Genomic DNA, 12,682 nt, shown 5'->3' with positions numbered 1-12,682 from the left:
TCTCTCTCCTTCTCCTTTCCTCTCTCTGAAATAAATAAAGATATATTTAAATAATAACAATAATAATTAAAAGGCATGAAGATAGTTTAAGGGAAATTTGGGACAGCATGAAGTGTAACAACATCCACATCGTATAGATACCATATGAAGAAGAAATTGAGCAAGGGATAGAGAACCTATTTGAAGAAAAAAAGACAGAAATCTTCCCTGACCTGGTGGAAAAAAAAAGTCACTCAATTTCACAAAGCACAGAGAGTTAGAATCAAGATGATCCCAAAAAGACCCACACCAAGACACATCATAATTAAAATGGCAAGCATTAAAGACAGAGAGAACCTTTTATTCAAGATTTATTATTTATTGACTTTTAGAGAGAGGAAGGGAGGTGGAGAGAGGGAAAGAGAAACACTGATGTGAGAGTGAAACATTTATCAGCCCTCTCCTGCATGACCCCTACAAGAGATTGAGCCCACAACCCAGGCATGTGCCCTGTCCAGGGAATGGCGCCAGCAACCCTTCAGGGAAGGGTATGATGCCAAACCTACTAAGCCCCACCGACCAGAGCCAAAGAGAGAAATTTAAGGGGAAAAAGAGAGATACAGTCAGTTACCTACAAAAGAGTTACCATAAGGCTGTCAGATGATCTCTCAATAGAAACATTACAAGCCAGAATGTAATGGCATGAAGTATTCAAAGTAAAGAAAAGCAAGCATCTGAAAATAAGATTGGTCTGTCTAGCAAGGCTATCATTCAAATTTGAAGGTGAAATCAAGAACTTCCCAGCTAAAACAGGCTAAAGGAGTTTATTATCACAAAACCAGCATTTCAAGAAATGTTGAAGGGATTACTGTAAGAAGAAGGAATGTATATAGGGAGAAACATAGACATAAAGAATAAAAATGTTAATAAATAAGTACCTATCCATAATAACATTAAATGTAAATAGATTAAATGCTCCAATAAAAAGACATAGGGTAGCTGAGTGGATAAGAAAACATGACCCATATATATGCTGTCTACAAGAGACCCACATCAGAACAAAGGATTTACACAGGATGAAAGTGAAAGGATGGAAAATATGTCTATGCAAATGGAAACAAACAAACAAACAAAAACTGGTGTAGCAATACTTATATCTGACAAAACAGGCTTCAAAACAAAAACCATAAAAGAGACAAAAAAGGTCACTACATAGTAATAAAGGGATCAGTCCAACAAAAGTATACAACCCTTATAAACATATATGCATCCAGTATGAGCACAAATTTATATATATATAAACTATTGGTGGACTTTACAAAGAAATGCATTCATAGTGCTGGACATTAACACCTCAGTGTCGTCAATGCATGTATCTTCCAGACAAAAAATTAAAAAGAAAACAGTGACCTTAAACGATACACTAGATCAGATGGATTTAGTTGATATTTACAGACATTTCCTCCCAAAGCAGCAGAATATACATTCTTCTCCATTGCACATCAAACATTCACAAAGATAGAACATGTGTGAGGAAACAAAATAAGTGTTAGTAATTTCAAGATGAAAATCATACCAAATATCATTTTCAATCACAGTGGCACTGAACTAGAAATCAACCATGATAAAAAACTCAAAAATATTCACATGCATAGCGGCTAAATAGCACATCATTAAACAATCAATGGGTTGCCAGTGAGATCAATGAAGAAATTCGAAATTACCTTGAAACAAATGAAAATGAACACACAGCAATCCAAAATCTATCAGAAGCATCAAAAACAGTCCTGAGGCTGTGATGGCATGGCTCAGCAGTTGAGCATCTACCCATGATCCAGTAGATCGCGGTTTGATTCCTGGTCAAGGCACATGTCCAGGTTACAGGCTGGATCCCCAGTGGGGGGTGTGCAAGAGGTAACAGATCAATGGCTTTCACTATTGGTGTTTCTATCTTTCTCTCTCCCTCTCCTTTCCTTTCTCTGAAATCAATAAAAATATATTTTTAAAAAATAAGCTTTTGAACAAAATTGGTCCAGAAGCATGGATACATGGAACAGACTGACAGATATCAGAGGGAGGGGTGTGGTGGGAAAGGGAAAAGATTAACCAAAGTACATATATGCGTATATTCATAGTCTATGGACACAGACAATAATATGGTGAAGGCCTGAGGTAAGGTATGGGCTTGGTTGAGGGGGTTACTTGGGGAGAAGTAAGAGACATCTGTAATACTGTCAATAATAAAAAATAAACTTTTTCTACATTTTGTATAAGAATCTTTCAATTCTATCATAAAACCTTCCATGTTTTCATCTTTTGTACAGATGTAGAAACTTTCTGAATTCAATGTAACTTCTAAAACCTTGTAAAGTTGGTTTAACAGTATTTTAAAAAAATCAAAAAAGTGAAAAATAGCACTGTAAAGTGAAGTGCTTAAATATAAGGATGACTCAAGAAAATAAAATTTTAAAAATTACCTACCTTTTCTTGTGTAAATCAGAATAAAGCAGACATAAATTGGTTTTTAAATGAACAGTCTCTATTGAAGGGACACAATGTCTTGCTTCACTTGGCAACTGAATTAGAATGAGACAAATCTTCAATTTTTGATTAGCCTCAAAAGCAAACCCATCCCCTATTTTAAATGGAGTTAGCAAGATGAAATAATCATTTAGTGGACAATAATAGGGCCATGGTCTGCCAAATTTCTCCCAAACATCACAGATTATTCATCAATGTTACCCATGTTGTTGCAAGTGGTAGGATTTTCTTCTCATTTGAATCCTGCATTACATGACATTTCCATATCTTATTTTTTTTGAAATCTTTATTTGAAATCTAATTTTTTTCTGAAATCTTTATTGATTTCAGAGAGAGGAAAGGAGAGAGACAGAGAGATAGAAACATCAATGATGAGAGAGTCATTGATCGAGCCCGCAACTGGGGCATATGCCCTGACGGGAATTGAACCCCGATTGCCTGAATCCTAGGTCGACGCTCAACTGCTGAGCCATGCCTGGCCGGGTTCCATATCTTACTTAATATAAATAGTACCACAATATTCATGGGAGTGCAAATATTTATTTTATGTTCTTATTTTAATTCATGAATTTCATTTTTTTGATAGTGATATTGAGCACCTTTTCATATAATTGTGGATCTTTGTCTTCTTGTGAGAAACGAGTGTTCAAGTTCTTTACCCATTTTTTAATCATTTTTTTGTGTTTTTGCTATTGAGCTGTGGGAGATGGTTATATTTAAAAAAATAATAATCCTTTATCAGATGTATTGTTTACAACTATGTTCTTTTAATCCATAGGTTGCCTTTCTCTCTGTCAATTATTTCCTTTGCTGTGCAGAAGCTTTTTATTTTGATGTAGCACTATTAGCAAATTTTTGTTTTTGTCATCTGTGCTTTTGGTGTCTTATACGAGAAATTTCCCAAGACTAATATCAAGAAACATTTCCCTATATTTGTATAGGATTTTTAGTGTTTCCAATATTAATTTAAATTTTTAATCCTTGCTGAGTTAATTTTATGCATGATATAAGATAAATATTCAAGTTCATTATTTTGATGTGGATATCTAATTTATACAACACCATTTATTAAAGAGATTATCCTTTCTGGAATTTGCATTCTTGGCACAGTTTTTTAAATTCACTTGTCTATGGGTTTATTTCTGAGCTCAGTGTTCTGTTCCATTAGCCTATGTGTTTATTTTTAAGCCAGTACCATACTGCTTTGATTGCTGCAGCTTTGTAATATATTTTTGAAGTTAGGAAGTATTGTACATTCAGAAGTTTTTCTTCTTGCTTTACTATTTATATTATTTATATATTTATATTTATATTTATATTTATATTTATATTTATATTTATATTTATATTTATATTTATATTTATATTTATATTTATATTTATATTTATATTTATATTATTTATATTTATATAACAAAATATCTCTGATATTTCAATAAAGATTGCAATGAATCTATACATCAATTTAAGTAGTACAGACATTTTAATTTCAATTTTCCTGGTCTATAACGTGAGATCTTTCCATGGATTTGTTTTTGCTTTAATTATTTTACTTCATTAAATTTATTCTTTTTAAAAATATATATTTTTATTTAATTCAGAGAGAGGAAGGGAGAGAGAGATAGAAACAACAATGATGAGAGAGTCATTGATCAGCTACCTCCTGCACACCCCCTGCTGGAGAGTAAGCCCGAAAACTGGGCATGTGCCCTGACCTGGAATCAAACTGGGATCTCCTGGATCATAGGTTGATGCTCAACCACTGAGTCACTCTGGCTGGGAAAATTTATTCTTAAGTAATTTATTTTTTTATGCACAAATGGATATCTTTTTCTTTTCTTTTTTTACATTTCATTTTTCAATTACAATTTATATTCAATATTATTTTGTATTCGTTTCAGTTGTACAGCATAGTGGTTAGACAATCATATACTTAAGTGTTCCCCCAGTTATTGCCAGTACTGACCTAGAACGATACATAGTTATCACAATATTATTAACTATATTCCCTATCCTGTACTTCTCATACTCATGACAATTTTGTAACTGTCAATTTGTACTCCTTAATCCCTTCACCTCTTTCACCCAGTCCCACAAACCACCTCCTGTCTGGCAACCAACAGTCCACTCTGTGTCTATGAGTTTATTTCAAAACCCATGCCTATTTGGCCAATTAATATTTGACAAAGTATACAAAAACATACCTTGGGGTAAAGACAGTCTATTCAATAAGTGGTGTAGGAAAATTGGACAGATACATTAAAAAATGGCACTAGGCAACCCTGCTATACCATATACAAGAATAAACTCAAAATGGATTAAAACTAAATGTAAGACCCAAAATCATAAAGCTTCTAGAAGAAAAGACAGGCAGTAAAATATCTGATATTCTTCTTAGAAAAATATTTTTCCAATATATTTCCTTGGGCAATGGAAACAAAAGAAAAACACACAAGTGGGATAACATCAAATTAAATGTTTTTGCATTACATTCTTTTTAGAATATAAAGTCAATTTTTAAAAATTTATCTTTATAGTTGAAAGAATTACAGATGTCTCCTTTTTTTTTGCCCCACTGATCCCTTCTACCCCACACCCAAACGCCACCCCAGGCCTTCACCACACTATTTAAAAATAATGAACTAGGGGATAGGAGTTTTAGATAATACAAGAAGTTATTGGAGAATTCACATGAAACAAACCATTTTCCTATCCACCCCCTGTAACTGATAGATGTCATTTAACTTAAAAATTTACTTATTTTTGAAGTGTATTATATTGAAAAATGTTTTAAACCAAAAAAAAAAAAAAAAAAAAAGTTTTTGCAAAGCAAAAGTAACCATCAACAAAATGAAAAGACAACCTACTCTATGTAAGATATTTGCCATTGAAGCATCAGGTAAGCCAGTCTGAGAAAGAGAAGTACCATATGATTTCACTCATATGTGGAATTTAATGAGTAAAATGAACTAAAAAGCAAAATAGAGACAGACTTATAGATAGAGAGCAGGCTGACAGCTGTTAGGGGGTTTTGAGAGGCTGGGTGGAGAGGGTGGTGGGGTTGAGCATGAAAGAAAATAAAAAGAGAAGAAACAAAAAAAAAATCCAAAATTTATAAAGAACTCATACAACTCAACACCAAGAAAACAATCCAGTTAAGATGTGGGCAGAGGACCTGAATAGACACTTTTCCAAAGAGGACACACAGGTGGCCAATAGACATATGAAAAGATCTTCAACATCACTAATTGTCAGAAAAATGAAAATTAAAACCACAATGAGATACCCCTTACAGCTTTTAAAATAGCTATCATTAGTAAATCCACAAACACAAGTACTGATGAGGATGTGGAAAAAAGGGACCCCTTATGCACTGTTATTGGGAATGCAAATTGTTGCAGCAACTATAGAAAACAGTAGAGAGGGTCCTCAAAAAACTAAAAAGGAAACTTCCTTATGACTCAGCAATTCTACTTCCGGGTATATATCAGAAGAAACCCAAAACACTAATTGGGATTATTTTCTTAATTTCCTCTTTGGATTGTTTATTGTTAATATATAGAAGTGAAACTAACTTTTGCATGATCATTTTGAATACTGCAACTACTTTTTTAAAAACAGTTTAAACACTTTTGTGAAGTTTTTTAGGGTATTCTATATTTAAAAATCTGCCATATATAAGCAGAAATCATTTAATTTCTTCCTTCACAATTTGGATGTACTTTATTTCTGTTTCTTGTTTAATTGATCTGGCTAAGATTTCCAGCACTAAGTTAAATATAAATGGTTAAAGTGGGTGTCCTTGTCTTTTTCCTGATCTTAGAGTAAAATCTTTCATGTTTTTATCATTGAATATGATGTAAGCTGTGGGCTTGTCAAATATGGTCTTTTATTATGTTGATGTTTATTTCTTCTTTCTCTATTTTGTTGTTTATTTTTATTATGACAGGTGTTGACTTTTGTCAAATGTGTTTTTCCATATCTATTGAAATAACCATGTAATTTTATCCTTTGTTAAATTAATACAGTGTATCATATTGATTTATTTGCATATCTTTAAAATAAATCACCCTTGCATTCTTGAAATAAGTCATATATTATCCTGATGTATAATCTTTTTAAATGTTCTGTTGAATTTGGTTTGCTAGTATTTTGTTTAGAATCATTACATCCATGTTCATCACAGGTATTCTCCAGTAGTTTTCATTTATTTAGTATCTTGGTCTGGCTTTGGAATAAGTTAATGCTGGCCTTATCATATAAGGTTGAAAGTGCCTCCTGCTCTCTTTGGTAAATTCCAAGGAGCACAACTGCTGGATTTTATGTAAGAACATATTTAGTTTTGTACAAAACTGCTGAACTTCATACTAAAGTAGCTGTGCTATTTTTAAAAATTTAAGCAGTGCTTTTTGTTGGTGACTTTTACTTTTATCATTTTAAAAGTATTCTGTAATTGTAGAACAGATGTGGATAACAAGCGTTATTTTTTCACACCTTTTTAAATCTTTTTTTTTTCTTTTTATACCACTTTATTCCAACCTGAGCACCTCAATATAAAACTAAACACTGATGAACTGTTTCCTTGCTTATTCTGAATTACTGTAAATGTACAAGTTCGGCTATCAGTTCAATACTTAAATAGATTAAATCATCTCTGACACATGGTAGATTTCATATAATGAAAATACCTAAAACAATTAGTGCAATATACTGAACTGATCGAAATAAAAGAAACTTTGGAAAACAAGGCTGCAAGATTGTTACTAATATATCGCAATACCTATGCTACAAGTTACCGTACATTGTTTATTATGGTTCTAGCCATGTAGGAACTGAAGCCCCTTCCGTTGAAAGGGGGAAAGAAGAAAAAATTAGCTGTTTTAGTAACTGTGCATTTTGTATACTTTTAAGCAACTCTTAAATATTACAGAAAATAAACAAATGAAGGCTACAATGCAGTACCCTATTTACAGTACAGCTGAAGATTGAATTTAAAATAATCAAGTTTGAGTGTACATAACTGTTAGTGCATTGACTACATTATGTCCAAAGGGAACAAAAGCCCCCTCCACGCCCCTAAACAAAACCGATATAATGGCTCGCAGTGATTAAACAGAAATCACAGACACCTGGTTTGTTTCACTTTTGTTGAAGAGCTCACATGTTTGAAGGGAACACTACCCATTAAGACCCATTTACCAGTTTTTATATTCCTAAAACAAGATGGGGTTACATTTGATTTTTTTTACCCCATTAAAAAAATAACGGGACTGGCTACAATTTAGATGCCACTAATGTTCATCCCCCCCGCCCCCCCCCAAATATGGGACTGTTTTTTGCTAAAATGTGGAAGGAATGTACACTTTAAATATGGATACTAAGAGAAATTACCAGTTGCCTAAATACTGTAGCTAAGCATAAATATCTTTAGAACCTTCTTCTAAAAAAAAGAATGTTTCTGAAAGGCTCAAATTAAGTTCAAAATCTTTTTCTTAGAACTGGCTGGTTAACTGTGGGTTTAGATAGTCATTTGTCTATATCCCTGGTCATGAGAAATGATTCCCCCTAACCATCCAAGGAAACAAGTATACACATCTCTCATTTCCGCCTTCTACTGCTGAAACATTAGTCAGAGGGTTACATGCATGTTATTAAAAATTAAGTTCAAAACACTTAAAATAATTCTGTATTAGAAACTTGACTCTATCGTAAGTCCCTTCTTACGATAGAGAAGTCATACTGAGCTGGTTAAATGCTCCAATTCCACAGCTATTAACATTTAGGAAGCAGAAGACTATTCCAGCCAGTTCAAACTGGAATTTTAGTTACTACAACACTGACTCCTGGTTGGCTGCGTGGGTTCAGTAAGGTCTACTCCTCTTCCCCCGGCAAAATTTGCTCCTGGATTCTGTGGTTCATTCTTTGGCAACTTTTTAGCTATTGCCATGAATATTTCATTTACATTCATTGATGTTTTAGCTGATGTCTCCATGAATAATAAACTGTTGTCATCTGCATAGGACTGTACTTCCTGGAAATCGACAGCTCTTTTATTTGCAAGGTCAGCCTTGTTTCCTGAGAAAGCTATTACAATGTTAGGACTGGCCTGCCTCTGAAGTTCTTTAACCCAATTTTTGGCTCTGGCAAAGGACTCTTCATTTGTGATATCATACACAACTATGGCTACTTGTGCTCCTCTGTAGTACATTGGTGCTAGGCTATGGTATCGCTCTTGACCAGCTGCATCCCATATTTCAGACTTTACTGTTGTGTCATCAAGACACACAGTTTGAGTTAGAAAAGCAGCCCCGATGGTACTCTCTTGAAATTCATGAAACTGGTCTTTCACAAAATGAAGCACTAGACTTGATTTGCCAACAGCAGACTCTCCCAGAAGTACTCGTTTGAACTGGTATATTTTATTTCTAGTATTTCGCCCGTTGGGTCTTGTTGCTCCTCGATTAGCCATGTCCAAATTTGAAAGAAGTCCCTAATTTCAGTCTCTTAAATGAACTTCCAGGATGTAAAGTGTCAATTTTTTCTTTCTGGAGGTAAAGAAACCTTAGACTGCAGACCGCAGAGCCGCGGGGCTGAAGCTTCCTGGCAGCGGGTCCCAGGCGTAGCGGGCGAGATGGCTGTGGCTTTGGCAGCAGCGCCTCTCCCCTCGCACTGGAAGGTGCGGGGCTCGCGCGGTGGTGTCGCCCCCGTCGGGCTCAGTCTCCGCCTCTCTCCGCTCCGCCTTCCTCTTCCCTTTCTCCTCCGTCCCCGCCGCCGCCGGCGCTGCAGCCACAGCCACTGGAGTTACCACTAATTCTTCCTCCTCCTCCCTCCTCTGCCTCCTCCCCTCAGGCCGGCCGCGGGCTCCTTTTCCCTTTTTAAATCTTAAAGTACTGCCTGTACAGCACCCCTCTCCTCCTCCACACTCTGTCCTTCAAGCAGACTTGTTATATTATCTAACATGACTACTTTTAAAAATTGACATATAACATTTTATAAGTTTTAGGTGTATAGTGTGTTAATTTGATACATTTATATATTATAATATGATTACCATTATAACATTAGAAAACACTTCTATTACATCATATAATTATTTTTTATTTTGTGCTGGAAACAATTTACATCTAGTTTCTTAGTAATTTTTAAAAAATATATTGAATTTATGAGGGACATTCATTAATAAGATTATATGTGGTTCAAGTGTACAATTACATAATACATTATCTGTATATTGTATTGTGTGGTCAGTAGCCAAGGTCAAGTCTCCATCCATTGCCATTTATCCCCCCTTCACCCTCTTCTAACTGCCCCCAACACCTTTCACTCTAATAATCACCATATTGTTCTCTGTGTCTGTGAGGATTTTTTTTTACTCAATCCTTTCACCTTTTTCATCCAGTCCGCCAAATCCCTTCTCCTCTCACAGCTAACCGTACCATTTTCATTTACAGGAACAATATATGAGAGTTCCTGTTGTCCCATATGCTTGCAGCATTTAGTGTTATTAGTGTTCTTAATTGTGGCCGTTATAATAACTTTGCAGTGATGTCTCATGGTTATTTAAATTTTTATTTCCCGAATAATAATAATAGGTGGATCATATTGTCATGTAATGTTTGCCATATGTACATTTTGTTTGAGGTATCTGTTAGGAACTTTGTCCATTTTTTTTTTTTAATACATCTTTATTGATTTCAGAGAGAGGAAAGGAGAGGGAGGGAGAGAGATAGAAACATCAATGATGAGAGAGTCATTGATCAAGCCCGAAACCCAGGCATGTGCCCTGACCAGGAATCGAACCCCGATCGCCTGGATCCTAGGTCGACGCTCAACCGCTGAGCCACGCCCGGCCGGGCTGTCCATTTTTTAACTGAGTTGTTTCTTGCCTTATTTTTGAGTTTTGTGTTTTTTTTAATCCTCACATGAGGATATTTTCTTTCCACTGCTTTTCAGACAGAGTGGAAGAGAGAGAGAGAGAAACATCCATGTAAGAGAGACACATCTATTGATTACCTACTGCATGTTCCCTGACTGGGACTGGGGATTAAGCCTGCAACCAAGGTACACACCCTTGGCTGGAATCAAGCCCTGGACCCTTCAGTCCCAGGGCCAATGCTCTAACCGCAGAGCCAAACTGGCTAAGGTAAATTTTGCATTTTTTAAATATACATCTTGGATAACCGTCTTTTTATCAGAAGTTTTTTGCAAATATTTTCTCCCAATTTACAGATTGTCTCCTTGTTCTCTTAATCTTTCAGGAAAAAGAAGTTTGATTTTTTAAATTTTAATAAGGTCTAGCTTATTAGTTTTTGATTTAATGAGTTACATCTTTTGTAGTGTATTTAAAACATCACCACCATACCCAAGGTTATCTATGTTTACTCCTGTTTTTATATTTAGTTCCGCAAGTTAAGTTTTGTGCAGGGTGCAAGATTAGTATCTAGATTTAATTTTTTGCGTGTGGATGTCTGGATATCCCAGCACTATTTGTTGAAAAGATTATTTTTGTTCTTTTATACTTCCTTTCTTCCTTGCCAAATGTCAGTTGACTATATTTATGGTGGTCTATTTCTGGACTCTCTATAGTGTTCCACTGATCTATTTATATATTCTTTAATCATAATCATGCTGTCTTGAGTACTGATGTTTTATAATAAGTCTAGAAGTTGGATAGTGTCTATTCTCCAACTTTGCTCTTCTTCAATATTTTGTTGGCTATCCTGAGTCTCTTGCTTCTCCGTATAACTTTAGAATTAATATATTGATATCTATAAAATAACTTGCTGAGATTTTGATTTGGGTTACCTTAAATCTACAGATCAATTTGGAAAAATTGATATCTTGACAACATTGAGTCTTTGTATCCACTAACATGGATTTTCTCTCCGAATAGTTTATCTTTGAATTTTTCATTGCACTTTTATTATTTTCCTTACATAGATCTTGTATATATGTTGTTAGATTTATGCCAAAGTATTTCATTTTTTGGATGTTAATATCAATATTTTATTTTTAACCTCAAATTCTACTGTCATTGTTGGCATATAGAAAAGCAATTGACTTTTGTATATTACCCTTATATTTTGCAAATTTGTCATAATTGCTCATTAGTTCCAGGAGGTTTTTTGTTGAATCTTTTGGATTTTCTACATAAACAATCATATCATCTGCAAAAAAGACAGTTTTAGGTTTCTTTAACCAATCTGTATAATATTTATTTCATTTTCTTTCCTTACTGCTTAAGGAAGAACTTTGACTATGATGTTGAAAAGAAATGGCGAGAAATGATGTATTTGCTTTGTAGCTGATCTTTGAGGGAAAGATTTGATATCTCACCATTATCTGTTACATAAGCTAGAGGTTTTTTAGATGGTTTTTATCACGCTAAGAAGGTTAAGAATGTTCCTCTCTATAATTAGTTTATTAAAAGTTATTCTCAAAAATGGGTGATGAATTCTGTCAAATGCTTATTCTGAATCTTTTGGTATGATAATGTTTTTCCCCCCATTTTTGTAAGTCTGCTTATGCTTTGGATTGCATTAATTGATTCTGCAGTGTTGAGCCAGCCTTGCATACCTGTGATAAATCTCAGTTATGATATATAATTATTTTTAAACTTTTTAAAATTTGATTTAATATTTTGTGAGAATTTTTTTAATCTATGTTCATGAAAAATATTGGCCTATTATTTTATTTTCTTTAATGTCTTTACCTGACTTTGGTATTAGAGTTGTGTTGGCCTCATAGAATGACTTAGTAACTATTTTTTCTGTTTATCCTCTGAAAGAGACTGTAGATAATTGGTATAATTTCTTCTTCACATATTTAGTAGAATTCATCAGTGAACTCAGCCTTACTTGATGCTTTCTGTGTTAAAAAGATTTTAATTATTAATTTAATTACTTAAAAATGTATAATCTTATTCAGATCATATATTTCCTCTTGTGTGAGTTTGGGCAGAATGTGTTATTGAAGGATTTAGTCCATATCATCTAGATTTTCAACTTTGTGGGTATACAGGTGTTAATAGTATCCCATTAATGTCATTTTAATTTTCATGAGATCTGTAGTTATGTCCACCCTTTCATTTCTGAAATTAGTAATTTGTGTACTTTTTTTTATTTTCTTAGTTAGCCTGTCTAGATACTATTAATTTTATTTA

The 12,682-nt window shown here is 34.1% G+C and overlaps 1 pseudogene; it reads right to left on the bottom strand.

Annotated features, from left to right (window-relative positions):
- Positions 1-8,341: 8,341 nt before the first annotated feature.
- LOC107531127 (ras-related protein Rab-5A pseudogene) lies at positions 8,342-9,159 on the bottom strand (annotated as a pseudogene).
- Between the last annotated feature and the right edge of the window lie 3,523 nt (positions 9,160-12,682).

The sequence above is a fragment of the Miniopterus natalensis genome, chromosome X (genome assembly GCF_054644295.1).
Source record: "Miniopterus natalensis isolate mMinNat1 chromosome X, mMinNat1.hap1, whole genome shotgun sequence".
NCBI lineage: Eukaryota > Metazoa > Chordata > Mammalia > Chiroptera > Miniopteridae > Miniopterus > Miniopterus natalensis.
The sequence above is the reverse complement of the archived record's forward strand: the minus strand, read 5'-3'. Positions and strand labels throughout refer to the sequence as shown.